The following is a 6,000-nucleotide window of genomic DNA, read 5'->3' on the forward strand; positions in this document are numbered from 1 at the left end:
GGTCCATCTAGCCCCATACCCTATCTTCTGGCAGTGGCCAATGCCCCAGGGGGAATGAACAGAACAGGTAGTCATCAAGTGATCCATCCCCTGTTGCCCATTCCCAGCTTCTGGCAAACAAAGGCTAATGACACCATCCCAGCCCATCCTGGCTAATTGCTATCCATGGACCTTTTAATCCCTTTATAGTCTTGGCCTTCACAACATCCTCTGGCAAAGAGTTCCACAGGTTGACTGTGCATTGTGTGAAGAACTACTTACTTTTGTTTGTTTTAAAACTGCTGCCTATTAATTTCATTGCTGAACCCCTCCAAGTTCTTGTGTTAATAAAAGTAAATAACATTTACTTTCCCCACCCCAGTCATGATTTTATAGACCTCTATCATATCCCTCCCTCAGTCATCGTTGCTTTTCCAAGCTGAAAAGTTCCAATCTTATTAATTGCTCCTCATATGAAAGCTGTTCCACACCCTTAATGATTTTTGTTGCCCTTTTCTAAAGCTTTTCCAATGCCAATATGTCTTTTTTTGAGATGGGGAGACCACATCTGCATGCAGTATTCAAGATGTGGGTGCACTGTGGATTTATATAGAGGCAATCTGATACTTTCTGTCTTATTATCTATCCCTTTCTTAATGAGGCCAAACATTCTGTTTGCTTTTTTGACTGCCGCTGCACATTGAGGGGATGTTTTCAGAGGACTATCCACAATGACTCCAAGATCTTTCTTGGGTGGTAACAGTAAATTTAGAGTCCATCATTTTATATGTATAGTTGGGATTATGTTTTCCAATGTGCATTACTTTGCATTTATCAACACTGAATTTCATCTGCCATGAGAATGATTGATTGAAAGGTTGGAAAACATGCCTTATAGGAACAGACTTTAGGGACACTACTCGAAGAAGAATCCATTGTCTGTCCAATCACTCCCTTCCCCCAATGCTGAGGCATCAGCACTTTGCCAAAATCACCTTTTCCAGGAACCTTTTAACTGCAAATGAAACCTGACTAGTCCTTGCTGATCACGGAACTTGTCTAATCCTATTCACCTTACCTTGCACAGCTAAAGGTTTAAAAATTAGAAACCTGCCAGCAGATGGCAGCATCTATACATCCCATATAGGAGAGGGATTTCTCTTGCATCTGGGTATCTGCTGAGGATGCCTATTTAAATTATATGCAATGTCTACTTTTATAGCCAATGCACCTATCTTACCTCAAAAGATTCACCTGCTTTGCTTTCTTTTTTCCAACCTTCACTGCACGGTGTATACTAGGGGAGCTAGTTGTGAAAACCTTACTCTTTATGCTGGAGCAGAGAAGGAGGTGAGATGTGAGGGCTCTGTGGAATAATGGCCAATAACCATGCGATTAATGCACTCTGCTTGACCCAACTTGTCTGAAAGGAGGCTTCAGGATAAACACTATTCTTTTTAATTGGCATAAAATAATACTCTTGGTATGAAGAAGTAGAAGAGGCCAAGTAACTTTTTTGGTGTGTGCCAGGCCCAGTGACTCCAAAGCCCAGGCATGAAGGGAATATTAAAAATGCAATCTTTACATATATTTTGTAAAGTTGCTTTTCTGCTTGTTTATATGTTGTATCCAGGAATTAGAAGGTGCCACTTTAATTTCCATCCCCAATCAGACTATCCAGACTGCTAAAATAAGCAGTAAAGTTAAGTGTTCACGTTTAATTTGCCATCATTAGGCTTCAGGATTAATCACCTATTTGAGATGAGTTTGGCTATTTACATCCATCAGAGCTTTGGCTTCAGGCTGTCTGCTCTTTCTCAGCGCTGCACTAGGATCACAAAGGGCCACTGAAGAAATCCCTATACATCTGGAAACCAGCTCAAGCCATCCCTGACTTGGTATGTTCACATACAGACTCATCCAAACACTTCTTAACTGAAGTTACCCTCGTGATCATTGGTGATGTTCTGGGTAGACACATCTAACACACACTCTCCCCACCCCTGCTTCTTCCTTTCCCTTTTTATTTGTTTGTAACAACCAATAATAGTCAATCTGGTGTCCTCGATATTATGTGGGATGAGTTGAGGGGCTGTAAAACTTCTCATAGCAAGACAGATCAATTTGTTTTGCATAAACTAGCTATGCTCTTAAATTAAAAAAAAATCCATAATGCAACACAATCAATGTCAAAGAGGTGCCAAAAAATAATTATATATAGTCTTGTGTTAGAGCAGCAAAAAGCAAGGTACTTCTAGAGAACTAGTTTAAGCCATGAATATTTAAGAGTGGAGGAAGAAAGGATAGGACTGGATGACTTGGTAATGATAAAGAGGTATGAGCTGGCAATAACTAAATGTTGTTCCATCTAATGGTTTGTGTAGGAATTTGCTTTGTCTTCAACAAACAAGCAAACATTGTGTTGGTAGTCTCAGCAGAGAAGCCAAGGATTGAGAATGGACAACTCTAATCTCTTTTTGGGTCTCTCCAAAACAAGAAAAGGTGACTGTTAGTTTAGAAGGAACCTCCACTGCCTGTGCTATACTTACTCTGTTCCATGAGTGCCTCAAAGTATAGCTGAGTAGCCACGTATTTATCATCTCCCACTATGTCTACATGTCCCTTGATGTTTTCTGAGCAATACTTTCCTTACTCTCCTCCTGCCACAATCCTGCAGCGTCCTGGTATGCAGACACTTGCAAAGTCCCAGTTAGTGCACAGCTCAAGATTCATAGATTCCAAGGCCAGAAGAGTATTGTGATCATCTAGTCTGATCTCCTGTATAACTAAGGCCATAGAACTTCCCCACAATAATCCCTAGAGCAGAGCTTTTAGAAAGGCTTCCAGTCTTGATTTTTAAAATGGCCAGTGATGGAGAATCTACCACGAGCCTTCATAAATAGTTCCAGTGGTTAATTATCCTGAGTGTTAAAAATGTACATGTTATTTCCACTCTAAATTTGTCTAACTTCAATTTCCAGCCACTGGATCGTGTTATACCTTTCTCTGCTAGACTGAAGAGCCCATAATCACGTATTTGTTCCCCATGTAGGTATGTATAGACTATAATCAAGTCACCCCGTAACCTTCTCTTTGTTAAGCTATAGCACTAGAGCGCTTTGAGTTTGTCACTGTAAGGCAGGTTATCTAATCCTTTAATGATTCTCATGGCTCTTCTCTGAATGCTCTCTACATCATCAACATCCTCCTTGAATTGTCAGCATTGGAACTGGACACAGTCTTCCTGTGCTAAATACAGAAATAAAATAACCTCTCTACTCCTACTCAAGATTATTTTATTTATGCATCAAATGATCGTGTCAGCTCTTTCTGACACACCACCACATGGGGAACTCATGTTCAGCCAATTATCCACCACTACCCCTAAGGCATTTGCAAAGCCACTCCTTCCCAGGATAGAGTCCCCATCCTGTAAATATGACTGGTGAGGTATACAAAGGATACACTGGACAACAAGGGTTTAAGGAGCTGTCTGGGATCAGGCAGCTCTTCCCCACCACGCATAATGCATGCACAGACTAGAGGAGGACTCTAAAAGAGAAGCAGAGCAGCTCACTTATTGGTAGACTAGGGAAGCAAACATATTTTTGGCCCTCAGCTCTCGAGGAAAGAGCTGACTGAAGTAGGAGCTTCCCAGGCAGCTGTTGCCCAGTGGTGCTCCCTGATGGAAGGGGGTGCCAGGTTCTCACACACCTTGGTAGGGAATCATTCCTCTCTATTTCCTGTTAACTCAGTTTATTTGCATTAATTTCCCTTGTTTTTTGTTGATGGATTATTTTTTAAATAAACCTATTTAAAATTAAATTTGAAATTGATAGTCTAAATTCAGGCTTACATTTATTATCAGCTATTAAAATAATTCAAATGAAATACAAGAAATAATATTAAGCACTACACTTTGCTGCCAAACTGAAACCACTGAACTCGTGGAAGTCACTGGCTAAGGACCAGGACCAGAGTTTGCTGAAGTGCTAAAATAGCTTTTGACAGCAGTAGCTTTTTCTGCCAGTGCAGAAAGAATATTTGCTCTTCAGTTTATTCAACGAGTTCAGTTGAATGACTAGTTCATTCAAAGGTAAGGAGCCATTTGGGAGTTGAAAAAGCAGGAAAGCTTGTTTTCTTCTTTGGATCTATGGAAAAAAAACTAGGTGTGAGGGGATGAGATCTACTATTTCTAGACTCTGTTAGGGCATGGTGACCAGAACAATCAGTTCAATTCAGTAACTACAGATAATATTTTCCTTTGTTTAATGAGTCAGATAGTTTATCAAAACATGTTTTGCATTTAAAACTTTTTTCTTATGTAACCAGCAGAATCAACACAGTTTTATTTAATAAACACAAATAAAATGCTGTTTTTGTGCATTTTTACTTGAATTGGAATTTCCATCCAAACAGAGCTTGACAACAAATCACACGTAAAAATGTAAGATATGTAATTACATGCAATATGTAAATTGCTTAAATAAATGTATATAGATATAGAGTATCCTCCAGGTTAGCAAAATTTCGTGAACTTTGCTACACGATGGCCGGAAGCTGTAGCTCTAGGCAACACCAGGGCTAACACTGTGTGCCTGGCCCTAACAGACATTTTTGCCAGGGTAGGTTGGCCCTCCGACATCCTTACAGATTCAGGATCTAATTTCCTGGCAGGGACCATGAAAGAACTGTGGGAAACTCATGGGGTGAACCACTTGGTTTCCACCCCATACCACCATCAAACCAATGGCCTGGTGGAAAGGTTTAATGGAACTTTGGGGGCCATGATACGTAAATTCGTCAACGAATACTCCAATAATTGGGACCTAGTGTTGCAGCAGTTGCTGTTTGCCTACAGGGTTGTACCACATCCCAGTTTAGGGTTTTCACCGTTTGAACTTGTGTATGGTCACGAGGTTAAGGGGCCATTACAGTTGGTGAAGCAGCAATGGAGGGGTTTACGCCTTCTCCAGGAATTAACATTCTGGACTTTGTAAGCAACCTACAAAGCACCCTCCAACACTCTTTAGCCCCTTGCCAAAGAAAACCTAAAGGATGCTCAGAAAGAGCAGAAGGCCTGGTATGACAGACATGCCAGAGAACGTTCCTTCAAGGTAGGAGACCAGGTTATGGTCTTGAAGGCGCAACAGGCCCATAAGATGAAAGCATCATGGGAAGGGCCATTCACGGTCCAAAAGCACCTGGGAACTGGGAACTACCTCATAGCATTTCCCAATTCCTCACTAAAGCCCAGAGTGTACCATGTTAATTCTCTCAAGCCTTTCTATTCCAGAGACTTACAGATTTGTCAGTTTACAGTCCAGAGAGATGAGGCTGAGTGGCCTGACAGTGTCTACTATGAAGGGAAAAAAGACGGTGGCGTGGAAGAGGTGAACCTCTCAACCACCCTGGAACGTCTGCAGCGGCGACAAATCAAGGAGCTGTGCACTAGCTTCACCCCATTGTTCTCAGCCACCCCAGGACGGACTGAACGGGCATACCACTCCACTGACACAGGTAATGCTCACCCGATCAGAACCCCACCCTACCGGGTGTCTCCTCATGCCCAAGCTGCTATAGAACGGGAGATCCAGAACATGCTACAGATGGGTATAATCCGCTCATCTACCAGTGCATGGGCATCTCCAGTGGTTCTGGTACCCAAACCAGATGGGGAAATACGCTTTTGCGTGGACTACCGTAAGCTAAATGCGGTAACTCGTCCGGACAACTATCCAATGCCCCGCACCGATGAGCTATTGGAAAAGTTGGGACGTGCCCAGTTCATCTCTACAATAGACTTAACCAAGGGGTACCGGCAAGTACCGCTAGATGAACCTGCCAAGGAAAGGTCAGCATTCGTCACCCATGCGGGGGTGTATGAATTCAATGTCCTTCCTTTCGGCCTTCGAAATGCACCCGCCACCTTCCAAAGGCTGGTAGATGGTCTACTAGCAGGACTGGGAGAATTTGCAGTTGCCTACCTCGATGATGTGGCCATTTTTTCAGACTCCTGGC

Source organism: Gopherus flavomarginatus, chromosome 5 (assembly GCF_025201925.1).
Source record: "Gopherus flavomarginatus isolate rGopFla2 chromosome 5, rGopFla2.mat.asm, whole genome shotgun sequence".
Classification (NCBI taxonomy): Eukaryota; Metazoa; Chordata; order Testudines; family Testudinidae; genus Gopherus; species Gopherus flavomarginatus.